This window comes from Molossus molossus, unplaced genomic scaffold (genome assembly GCF_014108415.1).
Source record: "Molossus molossus isolate mMolMol1 unplaced genomic scaffold, mMolMol1.p scaffold_m16_p_7, whole genome shotgun sequence".
NCBI lineage: Eukaryota > Metazoa > Chordata > Mammalia > Chiroptera > Molossidae > Molossus > Molossus molossus.
In genome coordinates this window covers 69,207,003-69,231,229 of record NW_023425401.1, presented here as the reverse complement: position 1 = coordinate 69,231,229, position 24,227 = coordinate 69,207,003, and positions in this window count along the sequence as shown.

Below are 24,227 nucleotides of genomic sequence, written 5' to 3'. Positions count from 1 at the left end.
ATCAGTGGGAGAAAAAGGAGAAACATCTGTAAAAATAATAAATTATTTTTAAAAATTAAATTTATTGTGGTAACATAGGTTAACATTTATAAATTTCAGGTATAACAATTTTATAATATATCATCTGTTTACTCTTTTTTTTTTCCCCCTTAGGATATTACTTTCCAGGTCCCTCCATGTTGACTCAAAGGATAAGAGATCCTTCAATCTTACAGCTGCATAGTACCCTATAGTGTATATGTACCACAATATTTTTACCCATTTCTCTACTGATGAACATTTGGGCTGTTTCCAGATCTGAGCTATTGTAAATAGTGTTGCTATGAACATGGTGGTACAGATATTCCTTCTTATTGATGACCAGGCTGTTTTGATTAGAGTCTTTGTAGTATAACCTGAAATTAGGCAATGTGATCCCTCCAACATTGTTATTCTTTTTGAAAATTGGTGTGGCTATTTGTGGTCTTTTTTGGTTCCATATAAACTTTTGAAGTATTTGTTCTAGTTCTGTGAAGTATGTCATTGGTATTTTGATGAGGATTGCAGTGAATCTATTGCTTTGGGTAGTGTGGACATTTTAATGATGTTAATTCTTCCAATCAATGAACAAGGTATGTGCTTCCACTTTTTTATTTCTTCCTCTATTTCTTTTTTCAATGACCTGTAGTTTTCTGCGAATAGGTCCTTTATGTCTTTGGTTAAGTTTATTCCTAGGTATCTTAATTTTTTTCTGCGATGGTAAATGGGTTTTTTTGTTTGTTTGTTTTGTTTTGTTTTTCTTTAGTTTCTTTCTGTGAGTTCACCATTGGTGTATAAGAATGCCATCAATTTCGTGACATTAATTTTGTATTCTGCTACTTTGCCAAATTCATTTATTATGTCAGTAAATTTTTGATGGAGTCTTTGGGGTTTTCTACATATAGTATAATGCCATCTGCAAATAATGACAGTTTCACTTCCTCCTTTCCAATTTGGATCCCTTTTCCTTTTTCTTCCTCTCTGATTGCAGTGGCTAAGACTTTCAGTACTACGATAAATAAGAGTGTTGATAGTTTGTTGATTTCTTGATGTTAATTTTTTATCCTGCTACTTTGCCAAATTTATTTATTAAGTCTAATATATTTTTGGTGGAGTGTTTGGGGTTTTCTATGTATAGTATCATGATCTGTAAATAATGACTGTTTCACTTCCTCCTTTCCAATTTGGATATCTTTTCATTTTTTTCATGTCTGATTGCTGTGGCTAAAACTTCCAGTAATGTGTTAAATAATAGTGGCAAAAGTGGGTATCCTTGTCTTGTTTCTGTTCTTAAGGGAAGTGCTTTAATTTTTGCCCGTTGTGTATGATGTTGGCTCTAGGTCTTTTATATATGGCCTTTATTATGTTGAGATATGATTCCTCTTTTCTTAGATTGCTGAGCATTTTTATCAGAAATGGGCGCTTGATTTTTCTAATGCTTTTTTAGAGTCTATTGATATGATCATATGATTTTTATCTTTCATTTTGTTTATGTGGTGTATCACATTTATTGATTTGCAAATATTGTACCAGGCTTGCATCCCTGAGATGAGTCCCACTTGGTCATGGCGAATACATTTTTTGATGTATTGCTGGATTCTATTTGCTAGTATTTTGTTCAAAATTTTGGCATCTATGTTCATCAGGGATATTGGCCTGTAGTTTTCTTTCTTTGCAGTGTTATTTTCTGGTTTTGGAATTAGAATTATGCTGGCCTCATAAAACAAGTTTGGAAGTCTTCCTTCGTCTTGAATTTTTTTAAATAGTTTGAGGAGAAAGGGTATTAGTTCTTCCTTGAATGTTTGGTAAAATTCCCTGGTGAAGCTGGCCAGGCCAGGGCTTTGTTTGCTAGGAGTGTCTTGAATACATCTTCAATTTCTTTTGTTGTTATTGGTCTGTTCAAGTTTTCTATGTCTTCCAGGTCCAGTTTTGGGAGACTATGTGTTTCTAAAATTCAGTCCATTTCACTTAGATTGTCGAATTTGTTGCTGTATAATTGTTCATAATATTTGCTACCAATCCTTTGTATGCCTGTGGTGCTAGTTACCATTTCTCCTCTTTCATTTCTGATTTTGTGTATTTGAGTTCTCTCTCTTTGTTTCTTGGTGAGTCTAGCTAAGGATCCATCAATCTTGTTCATTTTTTCAAAGAACTAGCTCTTTGTTTCATTGATCGTTTGAATTGTTTTTTTGGTCTCCGTGTTATTTATTTCTGCTCTGATCTTTACTATTTACTTTCTTGTACTTGCTCTGGGGTTTTCTTTTTGTTTGCTTTCTAGTTCTTTAAGATGTGGGGTTAGTTTATTAAAAAATTTTTCTTGTTTCTTGAGGTAGTCCCATAAACTTCCCTCTCAAAACTGCTTTCACTGCATCCCATAGATTTTGTGTTGTTGTGTGTTCATTTCCATTGGTTTCCAGGAAGTTTTTAATTTCTTCCTTGAACTCCACGGTAACCCATCCATTGTTCAATAACATGCAATTTAGCCTCCATGTTTACAAATGTCTTTGCATGGTCTTGTTGCAGTTGATTTCTAGTTGCATGCCATTGTGATCTGAGAACATATTTGATATGATTTCAATCTTCTTGAACTTGTAGAGATTTCGATTGTATCCTAACATGTGGTCTATCTTTGAGAATGTCCCATGGGCACTTGACAAGAATGTGAATTCTGCAGTTTTGAGGTTTAATTCTCTATAGTTATCTATGAAATCCATTTGACCTATTCTTCATTTAGAGTCTGTGTTTCCTTGTTAACTTTTTGTCTTGATGATCTACCTAGTGATTTCAGCAAAGTGTTGAAGTCCCCTCCTATGATTGTATTGCTGTTGATTTTCTCTTTGAGGTCCTCCAGAAGAGTTTTAATATATGTTGGTGCTTTTATATTGGGTTCAATAATGTTTGCCAAGGTTATATCTTCCTATAGGATAGATCCTTTCATTATTTCTACCCTGTCTTCTTTTTTACTGATCCGGTCCTCTGCTTCCTCTACTCTGCTGTTTAGACCTTCCAATGTGTTCTTTATTTCTGATATGTCATTCTTTATTTCTTCTTGGTGGTTTTTAATTTCCAACCGGTTCTTTTTCAACATTTCTATGTCATTACTCCTGGTGCTCATGTCTTACATATGCTGTTGAGCTTCCTCAAGATCATGGCTTTGAATTTTAGTTCTGTTACCTCGCTTAACTGCACCTCATTTATCTCATCTTTGGTAGAGGTCTCTTGTTCTTTCATGTGGCTTTTGTTTGTGCTTCACCATTTTGGCTATCACAGTGAGCTTTGGAGCCTGGCAAATTTTTCCTTTGGGTGTTGGTGTTCTGATGTTTGTGGCTCCCTCTCCTACGTTTGGATGAGCCAAGAAAGACCCAAATTAAACACCACTGTCAAGTCTTACTTTCCTGGTTAGAGTTGCTAGACCAGGAATGGTACAGTTATCCTCTAGCTTTTTGCCTAGAGACTATCAGTAGAGGTTACTTGAAGAGTCTTGGTTTCTCAGTTGAATAAAAAACTTCCTCAGGTGTTCAGCATAAGGGGATTTCTTTAGGGTGGGTCAGATGCTGGTTGTTAATGAGCCTCAATTTGCATTTCAATGGCCACAGTGTGGGGTTGAATCTCGGGAGGGGAGGGCGGGGGGCTGATACCTCTCCCCAGAGCCCTGGGAAGGAGGAAGATGACCACCGTCCTGTGTGGCTGCAACTCAGCAAAAGCTCTGAGTGCCCTCCAAATCTCGAGTGTCTCCACTCAGTTCCAGTCCAGTTTGCCCTCCCTTTGCCAGAGCCCAAGGTGAGTGGCTGTGGCTATTTTAGCCTCTGTCCAGGCTCTGCACTGTGGAGCTGCTTGGGAGTTTAACCCAAAGGTGCTGCTCACAGCTAAGGCCACTGCTCTTTGTTGGCTCCCAGCCCCCCTCTCATGCCTTCACAATCCTATCAGGATTGAGTCAGTGTCCCTGGTTATGTGGTCCTCCAAGGTGCTTTTCTGTTGCTTTTTCCGATGATTTGTCTTTATTTTCATTGTAATTCTAGTTTGGTCCTGGGAGATTGTCTGTGTAGCTTCCAATCACTCCACTGCCATTTTGGAATCGATCCTTTCATTATTATGTAGTAGCCTTCTTTGTCTCTAGTTATGGCCTTCATTTTAAAATCTAATTTATCAGATATAAGTATTGCTACCCCAGCTTTTTTTTTTTTTCTGTTTGCTAGAAAGATTTTTTTCCATCCCTTCACTTTCAACCTATGTCAGTCTTTTGTTGTGAGGTGAGTTTCTTATACACAACACCTATGTGAGTCATGCTTTCTTATCAAGTCAGCTACTCTGTGTCTTTATATCAGAGCATTCAATTCATTCACATTTAAGGTGATAATTGATATGTACTTATTTTTTTGCCATTTTTGTTTAGTATGGTTATATTTTTCTTTTTATTTCTTCTACTAATTACAGCAGTCCTTTTAGTGTATCCTGCAGTGCAGGTTTGGTTTTAATATATTTCGTTAGCCTTTTTTTGTCTGGAAAGCTCTTTATTTGACCTATTTTGAATGATAGCCTTGATGGATAGAGTAGTCTGAATTCAGATCCTTGTTTTTCATGATCTTGATTACTTCATGCCATTCACTTCTGGCCTGTAGTGCTTCTGTTGAGAAGTCAGCTGAGATCCTAATGGGGGTATTTTTGTAGGTAACCTGTTGCTTATGTCTTGCTGCCTTTAGGATTCTCTTTATGTCTTTAATTTTTAGCATTTAATTACTATGTGTCTTGGCATGGGCCTGTTTGGGTTCTTCTTACTTGGCACTCTCTGTGCTACTTGAACTTGAATGCCTTCTTCCTTCACCAAGTTAGGGAAGTTTCTGTCACTATTTTTTTTAATATATTCTCTAACCCTTGCACATTTTCTTCTTTGGGAACTCCTATGATACAAATATTATTATGTTTCCTGTTGTCCCACATTCCCTTATGGTATTTTTCTGTTTTTTAATTTTTTTTTCTTTTGGTTTCCTGATTGGTTGATTTTTTTCTACCCTGTCTTTTAATTCACTAATCTGGTCCTCAGTTTTCTCTACTCTGCTAGTTAGTCCTTCCAATGTGTTCTTTATTTCTGCTATTTCATTCTTTATTTCCACTTGGTTGGATTTCAATGTTTCTATATCTTTACTCATGGTGCTGAAGTCTTACTCATGTTGTTGGACTTCCTCAAGATTATGGTTCTGAACTCTACTTCTGATAATTTGCTTAATTGCATTTCATTTATCTCATCTTAGATAGAGTTCTTTTGATCTTTCATTTGGGGTTTGTTTCTTTGTTTTACCATTTTGGCTATCTGAAGGGGTTTGGAGCCTGCCAAATTTTCTCTGTGGATTTGGTGTTCTGCTCTTTGTGGCTTTCTCTACTGAGTTTGGATGAGCCTGGTTGGGCCCATGTTAAACACCACTGTCAAGTCTTACTTTCCTGGGTAGATTTGCAAGCCCAGGAAAGGTTCAGTTATCCTCTAGCTTGTTGCCTAAAGGCTAGTAGTCTCAGTTACTCAGGGCCTTGGAATGTACCCCTGGTGTTCTGCATAAGAGGATTTCCAGATGGTGGGATAGAGGCTTGTTGTTAATGAGCCTCAATTTGCATTTCTTTGCCACACCTTGTAAAGACTGAATATTTGAAAGAGGGGTTGTTGCTTTCCCCCACAGCTATGGGAAGGAGCACACTGGTTACTGTCCTTTGTGGCTGCCACTCAGCAAAAACCTGAGTGCCCTCCAAATCCTGGGTGACCCCACAGAGTTCCAGCCCAGTGTACCCTCCCTCTGCCAGAGCCCCAGGTGAGTGGCTGTTGCTATTCTAGCACTCTATCCAGGCTCTCTGTGCTGTGGAGCAGGCCCAGTCTTTATTTCCCAAGGGCACTGCTCACAGCTGAGACTGCTACTGTTCATGGGTTCCCAGCCCAACACCTTCTCGTGCCTTCACAGATCCTACCAGTGTCCCTGATTATATGGTCCTGTCTTTCTGCTTTTCTGTTGCTCTTTTCCAAAGATTTGCCTTTATTTTTGTTGTAATTCCTGTTTGATCCTGGGATATCATCTGTGTAGCTTCCATTCACTCCGTGGCCATTTTCACATCCTGTATACTCTATTTTGTGCTCAGCATCCAGAGACTTGTATTTTTTGTTATCATGTATTTGACCCGTTTTAATCTCTTCATCCTCCCCCATTCTCCCTTCCCTTCTGGTAACAACCATTCTGTTTTCTGTAGTACATATATAATATGGACTACTACTCAACCATAAGAAAAGATAAAATTCTGCCATCTGCAACAACATTTCGAGAATATCATGCTAAGCAAAATAAGTCAGACAGAAAAAGTTAAGAACCTTGTGATTTCATTAATGTGGATATAAAATTTGAAACAACAAATGAAGAAATAAGAAAAAAAAAAGACACTCATAGACAAAGACTAGTGTATGGTAGTAACCAGAGGGCAAAGGGGGTCAAAATTATGGTGACAGAAGATTTGACTTTGGGTTATGGGCACACAATCAATATACAAATGATGTATCATAAAACTGTACACGAAATTTATATAACCTTATTAACCCATGTCATCTCAATAATTTTAATTATTAAAGATAAGATAAAATATAAGAGTTGGTGGGAAGGCCTATGAGTATGGATGGTTAATATCATGTAATAGAACAGAGCTAATATTGTTGTGAACTAAGTAGAACCTGGGGTAACTAATGTTTTCCAAAGTTGGACTAAAATATCACTATGTACTGATGTCTGAAATACACTTATTCCAGCTAGACCACCCAAGGCCACATACATAATAAAATAATCACTGGCTTTGAAGTCAGAAAAAAAATCCTATGTTTAATGAACTTATAGTTACTTTCTATAACTTTATAGAATTGATTTTCAAGTATCATTTTTCTGCTGCCTGTTCACCTATTCTTACCTTACTCTCAGTATGTAAAGATAGTATATTGGTAGTTTGAAATTGGCCAAGGTGTAAATACCACCAAAATAGACAAATGCTGTAAATCAGGACTCCCACCCTACCCCCCAAGGAGAGCCCAATATTAAACATTTACCAGCACACTGTTGGAGATAGTAGTACTTGTACATGGGGGGAAAGTTGGAGGAATGGAAGCCAGACGTTTGAAAAAATGTCATCTGGCTGGAACAGTACACTGAGACTCTTTGAGGACTGGCATTTATGTGCTTATTTCACTGTGCTCCATGGTAAATCAACAGCACTTACAGGGTCAATAATAGGGTAAACAGTAACATGAAAGCACCATTTATCTTACCAAATAAAAAGGTGCATCTCAAATGACAAATTTTTCTGTAAACTGTCATGGAGAACCCCTGGGGTGATTCTCAAAGGATAAATGAATACAATACAGATGGCCAGGAAAGGAATGAAAATTCATATAAATCAACACAAAAGAAAAAGAGGAATGGAGATAGTTTTGATCATATAAAATAGGTATGTGAAAGATTTCCCAAAATAAGTATTTTAGAAAAAACTGTTAATGCAAATGGAAAGAAACAAAACCATGGCATTGCTCTTTTTTATTTATTTTTTATTTTTTTACAGTATTTAATTGGTTAAGCCAGTGGATTTCAACTGTGTTCCCTATATTATTTGGAATCTAGGTCACAAGCTGAGAGGGGGATCAAGTAACAGTAGTCCAGGTTCCACTACCTTTTCACCAACACAAATAATTTTCTCATTTCACATTGGGCTCTCCAATAAGATTTCATTTGAAGAAGAATTTTCTCTACTTTCAAAAATGGGGCAAAAATTAAAAAAATAAAATATGAGTTTCTATCTCTTTAACTGAAGCAAATTTATAATCATAGTCATTCCGTAATACTATCAAGCATTGCCTTTAAAAATGTTAAAAAATCTATTTTAAATACAATACCTCTAAATAGCCTGCTTATTCATGAAATGCTGAACAGTGGTATGTTTCACACAGATATTTTTAAAAGCCATTGAAACACAATCTGATTAATACATGTTCTGCCATCTACTTGTAACACTTGCTGATTTTTTTAAGTAGTCATTAGGTATGAAAGGCTGAATAGGCAGAAATGAGTTGTCACATGTAGGTTTTATAGTTGGGGTTCATAGGTTAAGTTGCAGATGACATGGTTGAATTTGCATTTTGAAAATGTACCCTGAGTCAATATGGAGAACCAATTTGAAATATCCAAGAATGGAGATGGGAAGTTAGGAGACAATTAAAATGGCCTAGACTTGCTGTATTGGTGATGTGAAGATGTACAAAAGTGGATAAAAGAGATTCCTGAGAAGTAGAATGGGCAAAACTTAGTTAAAAACAGGGAAGTGTAAAGACTGACTTTTGGGTTTCTGAAGTCTGCAACTGAAAGAGAGAATGAAGTTATACAATAAGATAGGGACCTCTAAAAGGAACAAGAGGGGAGGAGGTAGATTATAAATCCAATTTGGACATACTGTCTATGAGGCATTGTGGAGGCATTCAAAAGGAAATTTAAAGTGAGCAATTGGATATTATGCCTTTGGAGTTCAGAATGAGAAATATTCTCAGATCATATTCATATTCACATACCATAATTTACTCATTTAAAGTGTGCCATTCAGAAACAACTTGTGTCTATTAACAGATAAGTGAATAAAGATGTGGTATGTGTGTGTGTCTCTGTATGATATATATATATATATATCTTGAGGGCATTCATTTTTTCAGTATTAATTTTATTGCTGTAAACATAACTCTTTGTACATTACTTTTTTACTTTAATTTTTTTTTTCAATTAAATTTGGCATGCAATATTATATTTGTTTCAGGTGTATAATCCAGTGATTGGACATTTATATATCTTACTAAATGATCACCCTGATAAATCTAACACCTATCTGACATCATACATAGTTATTACAATATTAATGACTATATTCCCTATGCTGTGCTTTACCTCCATGTGACTTTTCTATAACTACCAATTTGTACTCCTTAATTCCTTCAGCTTTTTCACCATCCCCTCAACTCCTCACCCCTCTGGAAACCATCAATTCTCTCAATGTGTCTATGAGTCTGTTTCAATTTTGTTTATTTTCTTCTTTAGATTCAGCATATATGGTATAAATCAGATGGAAAAGAACAAAAACAATAATTTTACTCAGATGTAGATTATAAAACAAAAAGTAAACAAATAAATAAAACAAAATAACAACAAATTTATAGATACAAATGATAGATTAGTAGTTACTGTTAGGGTAAGGGGGTTGAGTAAAGGAATGAAATGAGTAAAGGAAGTCAAATGTTTGGTGACGGATGGAAACTAGATTTTTGGTAGTGAGCTCATTATAATGTATACAGATAAATTATACTGTTGTACATCTGAAACTCATATAATGTCATTAATTAATGTTACCTCAATAATAAAAAAAAATCTGTTATAAGATGCAAAACATTAAAATAAAGTGTACAATCCAATGGTATGTAGTATATTAAAAGATTTGGCAATCATTACCACACCAATTTTAGAACACTTTATTACCACAAAAGGAAGCCATGTTCCTATTTTTAGCCATGCCCAATTTCTCTCTCACCCTATTCCTAGGCAAGAACTAGTCTACTTTTATATTTATGAATTTACATATTCTGAACATTTTATATAAATTAAATAATATAATATGTGGCCTTTTTTGTCTGGCTTCTTTCATTTAGGGTGTTTTCAAGGATTCATTTATGTTATAGCAAATATACTTCATTCCTTTTTATAACTGAATACTATTCAGTTGTACATATATATCATATTATGTTTGCTCAATCATTATGAATAGACATTTATTTCGATTCTACTCTTTTGTTATTATGATTAATGCTGATGTGAACATTTGTGGACAATTTTTTATTGACATATGTTTTCATTTCTCTTGGGTATATACTTAGGCACTGAATTTCATTTTTTTAATATGATTTTAGAGGGAGAGGAAGGGAGAATGAGAGCGAGAAAAAGAAATTGATGTGAGAGAGGAACATTGATCAGCTGCCTCCTGCATGCCCATTCTGGAGATTGAGCCCAGAACCCAGTCAGACAATTCAGTTCCACTGTGCATGAGCCTGACAATTTTCAAGCTTGGGGTGAATGTTTGTATCAAGCAAGTCTGTGCATGGCCCTTTAAGAGGCAGAAGCCGTCTATCTCACCCTTGCTGAGGCCCTGCTTATTTTCCCAACTAGCTGTAATGATGACTTCTCTTCCCAGATCTATTGCTCCCAGTGTGCAAATAGGACCCCTCGATGCTCAGGGGAAACCTCCACAGCCAAGACAAACCTCCCAATTTTCAACTGCCACATGTGTGCATGAGACAAGCCTGTTCTGCATCTCTACTACTCCTACCAGTCATGATGTGGCTCCTTCTTTATATTTTTAGTCACAGAACTTCTGTTCAGCTAATCTTCAGGTAATTTTCAAGGGTGATTGTTCTATAATTTAGTTGTAATTTTGATGTGATCATGGGAGAAAGTGAGCACAGCATTTATATACTTTGCCATCTTGACAAAAATTCCCAAACTGTAAACATTTCAAATAACACTAGATGGCAACTAGAAATCATATTCTTATTCCTTCCCAGGATCTAGTGTTATTGCTGTTTATTAGTATTGTTTTGCTGCTGCTGTTGGTTTTTTAATCAACTTCCTTGAACTACTTTTGTGAACTCCTAAGATATTTAGTGGGATTGATGGCAATAAATTCATAAATGCAAACATAAAGTAACTGAGATATCTCAGAGATATTATAATTTAGTCTTAAGATACATTTTTGTTAGAAAATTATAAATGCTAAATGAAAAAGAAAGGCCTGATAATAAATATGTATGCACTCTTTATAGATCATCTTAATTCAGACTACATTATTTGCCACATCTAAAGTTCAGATTAGGAAAGTCTTTTGTCATTATTTCTTCAAACAGGTTTCCTATCTCTTGCTCATTTTCTTCTCCCAGTGGTACCCTTATTATATAGATGTTGTTACATTTCATATCGTTCCTAAGTTTCCTTAAATTACCCTCATGATTTTTTCTTTCTTTTTGCTGCTCTGATTGAGTGTTTTTAATCTACCTTGTTTTCTAATTCATTGATTCAATTCTCTACTTCCTCTAACCTGCTGTTTATTCCTCCCAGTGTATTTGTTGTTCATATATCTTATTCTTCATTTCTGACTGGTTCATTTTTTTTTTTTTTTAATCCTCACCCGAGGATATTTTTCCATTTTTTGTACAGATAGAGTGGGAGGGAGGGAGAGGAAGGGAGAGACAGACAGAAACATCGACGTGAAGGGACACATCGAGTGGCTGCCACCCGCACGACCAACCAGGGCCGGGGACAAACTGCAACCGAAGTACGTGCCCTTAGCGGGAACCGAACCCGGGTCTCTCCGGACCGCAGGCTGACGCTCTAACCGCTGAGCCAAACTGGCCAGGGCGGTTCATTTTAATGGTTTCAATGTTCTTTTACATGCCGTTGAGCATTATTGAAACTATTACTTAATACTCTGTTTCTGATAAATTGCTTTCTTTTATTTCATTTAGTTCTTTTTTTAGAAGATTCCTTCAGTGTTTTGTCATTTAGAATCTCTTTCTTTGTTTCTTAAATTTTGAAGTTTCTTTGTGTTTTTATCTGTGTATTGGATAGAACTACTATAATTCCCAGTTGGTGGTGTGCCTTTCTGTAGTAGATATCTTGTGGGACCCAGTGTTGTAGTCTCCTTGATCTTCTGAACTGGGTGCTCTGAAAATGTCCCTTGTGTTGGTTATGTGGACCCTTCTGGTGTAGTTGCATATTGATTACTGTTGTCTCATTCATGGGTGAATAAGAGTACATGACCCATATATATGATGTCTACAAGAGACGCACCTCAGAACAGAAGACACACAAAGTATAAAAGTGAAATGATAGAAAACAATATTCTGTGCAATTGGAACAAACAACAACAACAACAAAAACCACTGAGATATGGAATAGCAATACTTATATCTGATGGAATAAACTTCAAAGCAAAGACCATAGCCCTGGCCGGTTTTGCTCAGCTGTTAGAGCATTGGACTGAGGTCCAGAGAGACCTGGGTTCAGTTCCCACTAGGTGCACATACCTCGGTTGCAGTTTGTCCCCGGCCCTGGTTGGGTTGTGTGGATGGCAGCCACTCAGTGTGTCCCTTTCACGTCGATGTTTCTCTCTCTCTCTCTCCCCTTCCCACTCTATCTGAACAAAAAAATGGAAAAATGTCTTCGGGTAAGGATAAAAAAAAATCCCATAACAAGAAACAAAGAAATTCACTACATAATACTAAAAAGATAGACACAACAAGAATATATAACCCTGGTAAATACATATGGACCTAAATGTACAAAAAACTCTTGAAGAATTTTAAGGGAGAGATCAACAGCTATACATAATAGTAGGGGACTTTAACACACCATAAAGCTGAAGAATATACATTCTTCTCAACTGCACAGGGACCATTCTCAATGATTAAACACATGTTAAGACTCAAAATAAATCTTAGCAAATTCAAGAAGATTGAAATCATAAGAAGACTCTTCTCAGATCTCAATGGCATAAAACTAGAATTCAACTACAATAAAAACACTGAAACACATGGAGGCTAAATACTATGCCCATTAACAATGAATGGGTTACCAATAAAGAAAAAAAAACTTCCTAGAAATAAATAAAAATGTACACACAACAACCCAAAATCAATGGGACACAGCAAAAACAGTCCTGAGGTAAAGTTTATAGCATTATGGGCCTATATCAAGAAACAAGACAAATCTCAAATAAACAATATAACCCTACAATAAAATAACTAAAAAAAGAATAAAAGCCCAGAGTAAAAAAAAGAAGAAAATAATAAAAATCAGAGCAGAAATAAATTACATAGAGATTAAAATACTAAAACAAAAAATCAATAAAACTAAGAGCTGATTCTTTGAAAAGATAAATATGAGTGATGAACCTTTAACCAGACTTCAAGAAACAAAGAGAGAGGACCCAAGTAAATAAAATCAGAAATTAAAGTGGCAAAGTAGGAACTGACAACACAGAAATACAAAAAAATATATATAATAAAATACTCTGAACAACTAAATATATGGCAAAAAATTGGCCAATCTGGGCAAAATGGAAAAATCCCTAGAAACATACAATATGCCAGAATTCAATCAGGAATAATCAGACAACCTGAATAAACTGATAATAGCTAATGAAGTTGAAGAAGTCATTGTAAAAATAAATAAAACTCCCAACAGAAAAAAAGTCCTGGACCAGATAAATTTACAGACAAATTTTAACAAATTTTCAATGAAGAAGTAACACATGTCATGTTCTCCTCACACTATTTCAGAATATTAAGATGAAAAAAGACCTCTAAATTATTTTTAAAGGTCAGGATTATCCTAATTCTAAAATGAGATAAAGATACTACAAAGAAAGAAAATTATAAGCAAATATTCCTGATGAACATAGAAGCTAAAATCTTCAACAAAATATTTGCAAATTGGATCCAGCAACACATTAAAAGTGTCATATATCATGACAAATTGGCTTTATTCTGGAATGCATGATTGGAACAATATTTGCCAATCAATAAGTGGAATATATTACAGAAACAAATGAAGGATAAAAATCACATGATCATATCAATAAGATGCCAAACAAGCATTTGACAAAATGCAACACTCATTTATGATAAAAACGCTCTGCAAAGTGAAAATAGCGAGATCATACCTCAACATACTTAAAGCCATATTAAAAAAAAAAAAAAAAACAGCCAGCCTCATACTCAATGAGCAAAAACTAAAAGCACTTCTCTTAAAATCAGGGACAAGACAGGAATGTCTGCTTTCACCACTCTTATTCAACATACTACTGGAAGTCTTAGCCATAGTGATCAGAAAAGAAGAAATAAAAGACATTGAAATTGGAAAGGAAGAAACAAAACTGTCATTATTTACATATGATGCGATATTGTACATAGGAAACCCTAAAGACTCCACCAAAACACTGCTAGATTTAATAAATAAATTTAGCAAAGTAACAGGATACAAAAGTAACATCCAGAAATAAATGGCATTTTTTATACACCAATAATGAACTATCAGAAAAAGAAACCAGAAAGCAATCATATTTACCTTTTAAAACAGTGGTTCTCAACCTTCTTAATGCCGTGATCCTTTAATACAGTTCCTCATGTATGTGGCCATATCTGCATGTGGGCAGACCCACCTGAAGACAGATAGAGGAGCAGTGTCTCCGTTCCTAAGACCATCAGAAATATGTGTTTTCCGATGGTCTTAGGTGACCCCTGTGAAAGGGTCGCTCAAATCCTAAAAGGGTCATGACCAACAGATTGAGAACTGCTATTTTAAAACACACAACAACAGAAAAATAAGGGACCTGGGAATAAACTTAACCAAAAAGTTGAAACATCTGTACTTAGAAAACAATAAGACATTGAAAAAAGAAATAGGGAAAGATACCAATAAGTTAAAATATTTACTGTGTTCATAGATTGTAAGAATTAACTATTAAAATGTTGATATTATCTAAAGCAATCTATACATTTAACAAAATTTCTATTAGAATATCAATGGCATATTTCATAGATCTAGAACAAATATTCCAAAAATTTATATGGAACCAAAAAACACCTCAGCACTCTTGAGAAGAACAAACTTAGTGGGATCACAACATCAGATATCAAACTATACTACAGAGCCACGGTCATCTGCCCTGGCCAGTGCTGCTTAGTGGATAGAGCATAGGCGCACCTACACAAAGGATCATGGGTTCAGTTCCTGGTTAAGGGCATGCACCTGGATTGCAGGTTTGATCAACAGCCCCTGTCAGGGTACATGCAGAAGATAACAAATCAATATGTCTCTCTCACATCAATGTCTCTCTCTTTCTCTTTCTCTTACTCTTCTTCCCTCCATTCTATTGTCCCTCAAAATCAATGGAAAAATATTCTGAAATGAGGATTAACAACAAAAGAAACCAGCCTCTTACTGCACAGGAACAGGTATATAGATCAATGAAACAGAACAGAAACCCAAGAAATCAGCACAAAGCATTATGTTCAATTAATATTTGACAAAGGTGGCAAGAGCATACAATGGAGTAAAAACAGTATCTTTGGTTAATGGTGTTGGGAAAATTGTACAGGTATATACAAAATAAATAAATAAATAAAACTAGACTACCAACAGCACCATACACAAGAGTAAACTCAAAATAGATTAAACACTTAAAAATAAGTTGTGAAACCATAAAAATCCTAGAAGAAAACAGGCAGAAAATCCCAGATATCTCACATATGTATTTTTGCCATTACATATCTAGGGCAAGGGAAACAAAGGGAAAATAAACAAAAGGGATCTACATCAAACTAAAATATTATTCACAGCAAAGGAAACTATCGATAAAATAAAAAGGAACCCACTGCATAGACAAACATATTCGCCAATGATACATTTTATATATCTGATAAGGGGTTACTGGATATGTACTCAGTTGCTGTTCAATCCCTGGCCCTGGTTGGGTTCATGCAGGAGGCAACCAATTAATAAGTCTCTCTTACATTGATATTTCTCTCTCTCTCTCTCTCTCTCTCTCTCTCTCTCTCTCTCTCTCTCTCTCTCCCCCCCCCCCCTCTCTCTTTCTCCTTTCACCCACTCTACCTGAAAATCAGTGGAAAAAAATCCTCAAGGTGAGTATTAAAAAAAAAAAATGGGCAGAGGACGTGAATAGACACTTTTCCTGAAAGGACATACTGATGGCCAATAGACATATGAAACAATGTTCAACATTGCAAATCATCAGAGAGATGCAAAACAAGCTGAGGAACAAAATAGACCCAGAGACATGGAAGTGGGATACAGACTGACAGACCTCAGAAAAGGTGGATATGGGGGACCGGAAGAGATAAACCACAGAACTTTTACACATGTATGTGTAAACAAGGACATAGACAATAATGATGGGTGATGGGATTGGGAGGAGGGTGTCAGTGGGGTAAAAAAGAGAAACAGCTGTAACAAAGAATAAATAAATAAATTTTTAAAATAAATTAAACTAAAATGAGTTGTCACTTCACGCCTGGCAGAATGGCTACCATCAATAAATCAACAAATAAAAAGTGCTGGCAAGGATATGAAGAAAGGGAACCCTGGTAAATTTCTGGTGGGAATGCAGATTAGTGTAGCCATTGTGGAAAACAATGGAGTTTCCTAAAAAAATTAAACATGTAACAGTCATTTGATCCATCAATCCCACTTCTGGGAATATATGCTAAGAATCCAGAAAACTAATCAGAAAGAATATATGTACTCCTATGTTCGTAGCAGCATTATGTACAGTAGCTAAGATCTGGAAGCAGCCCACATGTCCATTAGTTGATAAGTGGATAAAAATCTGTGGTACATTTGGCCCTGGCTGGTTTGGCTCAGCAGTTGGAGCATCGGCCCCTGCGGACTGGGTTCAGTTTCTGATGGACCCTAGCGGCTAGGGGCACATACCAAAAAAAAAAAAAAAGCTGTGGTACATTTACATAATGCAATACTTTAAAGCTGGAATAAAAAGAAAGTCTTACCCTTTGTGATAGCATGGTTGGACCTGGAGATTATTATGCTAAGCTAAATTAGCCAGTCAGAAAGAAACAAATATCACATGGTTTCACTTACATGTAAACTCTAATGAACAAAATAAACTGACAAACTAAATAGGACCAGATTCTTGGATACATGGAGCAGACACACAGATCTCAGAAGGGAGCAGTGTTAGGGGACTGGAGGAGATTAACCAAATAGCACTTATGTTTATATGTAACAAACACAGACAATAATGTGGTGTAGGTCTGGATTTGGGTGGGAACTAGTGCAGGTAGGCAAAGGTGGTGGGGACATCTGTAATACTGTCAACAATAAATAATAATAATAATTTGATTCTGTTCTCACTGCATAACATTAATACTGTTTGGCATCATTCTTACCCACATAGAACTTCTCTAGGATGTTTTTATTTTCAATTTTTGAAAGCACATTTGCCCTTTCCTCCTATGCTGAACACTGATAAATAAATTTACTTGTAAAATAGTAACTTCAATATATAATTTTAAGTCTGTTCTTAAAACACCACGTAAAAGAGCATTATTATTACTTTCAAAAAATATATATTAAGTACCTACCTCAGTGCCTTTCTACAAAATAAGTTTTTCTTTTCCATATTTTTCAGGGCTTGAATTTTTCATTTACCTTGTAGTTTAGAGTCATTAGGGTTAAGACATGATAATATATACAGTGATACCCCACTATGGGAAGAGAAGAACAATAGCAGACAGTTACCCTCCTGCTAAGTGCTGTACTTGGCCTGTATTGTGTTACCTCATTAAATCCTCAGATATACACAAATGATCCTATTTAAAAATGCAGATGCTATTGTTTTTAAAAATTATGTAAAGTTGCAAATGTTTAGTAAATGCAAATGGATTGCAATATAATAACAAGAAACTTTTGACTTTATACACTTGTAGGACAACAGACCTGTTTAAATTTTTCTCTTTAAAAGTCAAAAAAGAGGAGGAAGAAGTATCTGCATTTATTGAGGCTCCATCATGCCACATGCTAATCAATCTTAATTTGTATTATTTAATTTTATCTGTCCAACACATTGTAAGGAACTGGAAATATTTACAAGTTAAAGAATTTAATACAATTGCACTTCTAATAAATACCTGCCAATGTAGATGTTCAATAACAATTTATTAAAGAAATTTATGAAAGTGGCAGAAGCTGGTACTACTGGCACTAGTTCTAATGGACTGCCCATTTACCTTCTATAATACCATCGAGTAAAACACATAGGCATAAAGCAACATATATGATTCCTCATACACAGCTTTTTTCTTTTTTTTACTATTGAAGAGTCAGACCAAGAGAGAATAAGAATCTTGCTTTGGAAGGGAAAGGAGATAAAAAAAGGCAGGCTATTGAAACATTCAGAGCAATAGGCTAGAATAACAGCCCGGAAAATACTTCAAGGCAAAGAAAGGGTTGTGGCTGGCAAAGTCTGTTTTTATGTACATCTAGGGTTTCATAAAAGCCATTCTCTGTTAGTCTTAAATTCAACCAATGAATTTACAACAATTTTTTCTATATGATATGAAAAGTTAAAAAATTCCAAGGAAGATGGAAGCTTGCTGGCCATCTCTAGCTGTTAATTAGCCTCAATTTGCATTTCTCTGGCCTGGCTGGGTGGTGTTAAATTCCTGATGGAAGGACTGTTGCTTTTCCCCAGAGCTCTGGAAAGTGACTCTTTGTGTAATCTGGCTACTGTCCAATGAGATAGTTATTCCGCACAAAACTCCTGGTACCCTCCAAGCTCTCCAAACTCCTGAGTCTCTCCACACATTTCCAGTCCAGTCTGCCTTCTCTCTGCCAGAGCCCAAGATCTGTGTCTGTAGCTAATTTAGTGCTCTGTCTGGGAACTCTGCACTGTGATACCTGCTTGGAATTTTAACACCAAAGGAACCCTAAGCTACAGTACATGGGCTCCCAGCCCACCCTCTCTTGCTCTTCTGAAGTTCCTACATGGATTAATTTAGTGTCCTTTTTCCATCCCTGATTATATGGGTTCTTTCTAGCTGCTTTTTTTGTTGTTTTTTCCTAAATAATTATCATTATTTTAGTTGTAATTCCATTTTGGTCCTGGGAGACGGTCTATGTAGCTTCCATTCACTCCACCACCATTTTAGAATTCTCACTCCTTCTCTTTAAAGTCATTTAATTCATTCTAAGTATACCAAATAACCTCACACCATACCTCAGGGCCCAGTTGACTGTTCTCAATCTTTATTTTAAAGTAAATTTCAATAAATTTTTCTGGGGTCCTAATTTTCTGAAGAAATCAATTGAGCTATTTTTTAAGATTTTGCTTTTCTTGCTCTGTTAGATTTTTTTTTTTAATTCTCAGGAGCATCTGTATTTTATATCTGTCTGGCCTAGCTTCCAAGATCACCTTTGGTCACTTACCTAAGCTCTCTTCCTTCTCCTGTTTTACCTATCCTCCTAAATTTTTATGCTATTCTCCCCAAAATATTGTTTGATAGTAAAACTAAGTCATGTCTTTCAAATCACCCCATTTCTCCTTTACGCTCTGAGAAAACCTAGTCCCTAAAAATAGCATGGTCTATGTCTAGGCTTCTTCTTATAGCTTTTGGGTTTGCATAATTTTATTGATGGTTTTGCTGTATTAATTGATAAAGATGACATAGTATCTTTATATTAAGGCTACCAGTTCTCTTGCACTAGATTACTAATAAAATGTCCCCCACTTCTATAGGCAAAGAAACGTTTGAATTTTGAAAACCCAAAGCTATATGGTCAAGGTTAGGTAATTTACAAATTGACAGCCAACTTGAGACCACATGGAAAAAAGAAACCATAATAAATAATAAATTAGGATTCCAAAATGGCAGCAGAGTGAATGGAAGCTACACAGACCATCTCCCAGGACCCAACTGGAATTACAACTAAAATAAAGACAAATCATCAAGAAAAAGCAACAGAAAAGCAGCTTGTGAGGACCATATAATCAGGGACACTGAATCAATCCTGGTAGAATTACAAAGGCACAAGAAGGGTCATGGGAGCCCATGGACAGCAGCAGTCTTAAGTATGAGCAGCGCACTTGAGGTTAAACTCCCAAGTGGCTCCACGGGCCAAAGAGCCAGAACAGAGCACTAAAATAGCCAAAGACATTCAACTTGTGCTATAGCACAGGGATGGCAGACTGGACTGGAACAGTGTGGGGACACTCGAGATTTGGAGGGTGCTCAGAGCTTTTGCTGAGTTGCGGCCACACAGGACAGTGTTCATCTTATTCCTTCTCAGGGCTCTGGGGAAAGGCACGGGCCCCTTTCTCAGAGATTCAAACCCACTCGCTGGGCCACTGAAATGCAAATTGAGGCTCATTAACAACCAGTATCTGCCTCACACTCCAAAAATCCCCTTATGCTGAACACCTAAGGGAGTTTTTCATTGAACTGAGAACCCAAAGATCTTCAAGTAACCATGAATAATAGCCTCCAGGCAAAAAGCTAGAGAATAACTGAACCATTTCTGGGCTTGCAACTCTACCAAGGAAAGTAAGACTTGACAGGGGTGTTTAACGTAGACACTCCCACGCTCACCCTAACACAATAGAAGGAGCTACACACAGCAGAACACCAACAGGGAAAATTTGGCAGGCTGCAAAGCACACAGAGATAGCCAAAATAGTGAAACAACAGACTAATCACAAATGAAAGAACAAGAGAACTCTACCAAAGATGAGATAAATGAAATGCAGTTAAGCAAGTCAACAGAGAAAGAATTAAAAGCCATGAACTTTAGGAAGCTCAAAAGCATGAGTAAAAACATCAACACTTTGAGTAAAGACACAGAAACATTGAAAATCAAGCAATTGAAAATTAACAACCACCAAGGAGAAATGGAGAATGACATAGCAGAAATAAAGAACACATTGGAAGGTCTAAACATCAGATCAGAGGAAGCTGAGAACTGGATCAGTAAATTAGAAGACAGGGTATAAAAAAACCAAGATTTTTTTTTCCAAAATGGTGGCAGAGTGAATGGAAGCTACACAGATTGTCACCCAAGACCAAACTGGAATTACAACTAAAATACAGACAAATCGACAGAAAAAAGCAACAGAAAAACAGCTTGGAAGGATCATATAACCAGGAACACTGATTCAATCCTGGTAGGCTTTCAAAGGTGCGAGACGGGGGTTGGGTGCCCATGGTCAGCAGCTCAGCAGAGGCCTTAGCTATGAGCAGCGCCCCCGGGGTACACTCCCAAATGGCTCCATAGTGCAGAGCTGGGACAGAGGCTAAAATAGCCACAGTCATTCACCCTGGGCTCCGGCAGAGGGAGGGCAGACTAGACTGGAACTGTGTGGGGACACTCGGGATTTGGAGGGTCCTCAGAGCTTTTGCTGAGTTGCAGCCATGCAGGACAGTGGCCATATTGCTCCTTCCCAGGGCTCTGGGGAGAGACAGCAGTCCCTCCCTTGGAGATTCAACCCAACCCTGTGGGCCATTAAAATGCAAATTGAGGCTCATTAACAACCAGCATCTGCCCCACCCTCAGAAAATACCCTTATGCTGAGCACCTGAGGGAGTTTTTGAATCAACTGACAACCTAAAATTCTTCAAGTAACCTGGATTGCTAGCCTTGAGGCAAAAAGCTAGAGGATAACAGTACAATTCCTGGGTGAGCAACTTTAATCAGGAAAGTAAGACTTGACAGTGGTGTTTAACGTGGGTCCTCCCTTGCTCATCTAAACACAGGAGAGGGAGCCACAAACAGAAAAACACCAATACCCACAGGGAAATCTTGGCAGGCTCCAAAGCTCACTGTGATAGCCAAAATGGTGAAACACAGAAACAAAAGCCAAATGAAAGAACAAGAGACATCCACCAAAGATGATATCAATGTGGACCAGTTAGCCATGTTAACAGAGCTAGAATTCAGAGCCATGATCTTGAGGAAGCTCAACAGCATGAATAAGGACATAGAGATGCAGAAAATAAACCAATTAGAAATTAAAAACCACCAGGAAGAGATCAAGAGTGACATATCACAAATAAAGAAACATTGGAAGGTCTAAAGAGCAGAGTAAAAAAAGCCGAGGACAAGATCAACGAATTAGAAGACAGGGTAAAAAAAATCAACCAATCAGAAAGCCGAAAGGAAAAAATGATTAAAAACTAGAAAGACAGCTTAAGAGAACTATGGGATAACTGGAAACATAATAATATTCACAAAATAGGAGTCCTGGAAGAAGAAGAAAATGAGCAAGGGTTAGAAAATATATTCAAAGAAATAGTGACAGAAAACATCCCTAATTTGGTGAAGGAAGAAGGCATTCAAGTTCAAGAAGCACAGAGAGCCCCAAGTAAGAAGAACCCAAACAGGCCCACACCAAGATACATAATAATTAAAATGCCAAAAATTAAAGACAAAGAGAAAATCCTAAAAGCAGTAAGGGATAAGCAATAGGTTACCTACAAAGGAAACCACATAAGGCTCTCAGCATTTCTCACAGGAACACTACAGGCCAAAAGGGAATGGCATAAAGTAATCAAGGTCATTAAAAACAAGGATCTGAATCCAAGACTACTCTAACCAACAAAGCTGTCATTCAAAATGGAAGGAATAAAGAGCTTCCCAGACAAAAAAAAAAAAAAAAAAAAAAGGCTAAGGGAATACAGTAGCACAAAACTAGCACTACGAGAAATGTTAAAAGGACTGCTGTAATTAGTAGAAGAAAGAGGAAAAAAATTAACCAAACTACATAAAAATGGCAATAATTAAGTACATATCAATAATCACCTTAAATGTAAATGGACTGAATACTCTGATAAAAAGACACAGATTAGCTGATGGGATAAGAAAGCATGACTCATCTATATGTTGCTTCCAAGAGACCCACCTCACAACAAATGACTCACATAGGTTGAAAGTGAAGGGACGGAAAAAAATTTTTCAAGCAAATGGAATGCAAAAAAAGCTGGGGTAGCAATACTCATACCTGATTAAATAGATTTCAAAATTAAGTCCATAACTAGAGACAAAAAAAGGCCACTACATAATATTGAAAGGATCCATCCAACAGGAAGATATAACCATGATAAACATATATGCACCCAATATAGGAGCAACAAAATGTATTAAAAATCTTTTGAAAGATTTCAAAGAAGAAATTGATATCAATACAATCATAGCAGGAAACTTCAACACCCCGTTGACACCACTGGATACATCATCTAGACAAAAAATTAGCAAGGAAACAGAGATTCTAAATGAAGCACTAGACCACATGGATTTAATAGATATCTACAGAGAATTACACCCCAAAACTACAGAATTCACATTCTTCTCAAGTGCACATGGAACATTCTCAAAATAGACCACATGATGGGACACAAACTAAATCTCTACAAATTCTAGAAGATTGAAATCATATCAAGCATCTTCTCAGATCACAATGGCATGAAACTAGAATCAATTGCAACAAAACATCCAAAGGCATTTGAATACATGGAGGCTAAATAGCATGTTATTAAACAATGAATGGGTTACCAAGGAGAGCAAGGTAGAAATGAAAAACTTCCTGGAAACCAATGAAAATGAACACACAACAACACAAAATCTGTGTGATGCAGCAAAAGCACTTCTGAGAGGGAAGTTCATAGCACTACAGGCCTACCTCACAAAACAAGAAAAAGTTCTAATAGACTGTCTAACCTCACAACTTAAAGAATTAGAAAGCAAACAAAAAGGAAACCCCAGAGCAAGTAGAAGGAAGGAAATAGTAAAGATCACAGCAGAAATTAATTATGTAGAGAAAAAAAAAAATTCAAAGGATCAATGAAACAAAGAACTGGTTTTTCGAAAAGATAAACAAGATTGATGGGACCTTAGCTAGACTCACCAAGAAACAAAGAGAGAAAACCCAAATGCACAAAATCAGGAAGGAAAGAGGAGAAGTAAAAACTGACACCACAGAAATACTAAAGATCGTTAACACTACTATGAACAATTATATGGCAACAAAATCGACAATATAAGCAAAATGGACAAGTTTCTTGAAGCACATAGTATCCCAAAACTAGACCAAGAAGAGATAAAAAAAAAAAAAAACTTGAACAGACCAATAACAACAAAAGAAATTCAAGATGTAATCAAGACTCTCCCAGTAAACAAAAGCCCAGGCATGGATGGCTTCATGGGGGAGTTTTACCAAACATTCATAGAAGAACTAACACCATTCTCCTCAAAATATTTCAAAAAAATTCAAGAAGAAGGAAAAATTCCAAACTCATTTTATGAAGACAGCATAATTCTAATTTCAAAACCAGAAAAAGACACTACAAAAAAGAAAACTACAGGCCAATACCCCTGATGAACATAGATGCCAAAATCCTGAACAAAATACTAGTAAATCGGATCCAGCAATACACCAAAAAAATTATTCACCATGACCAAGTGGGATTCATCCCAGGGATGCAAGGCTGGTACAATATTCGTAAATCAATAAACGTGGTACACCACATAAATAAAATGAAGAATAAAAACCACATGATCATATCAATAGATGCTGAAAAAGCCTTCAAC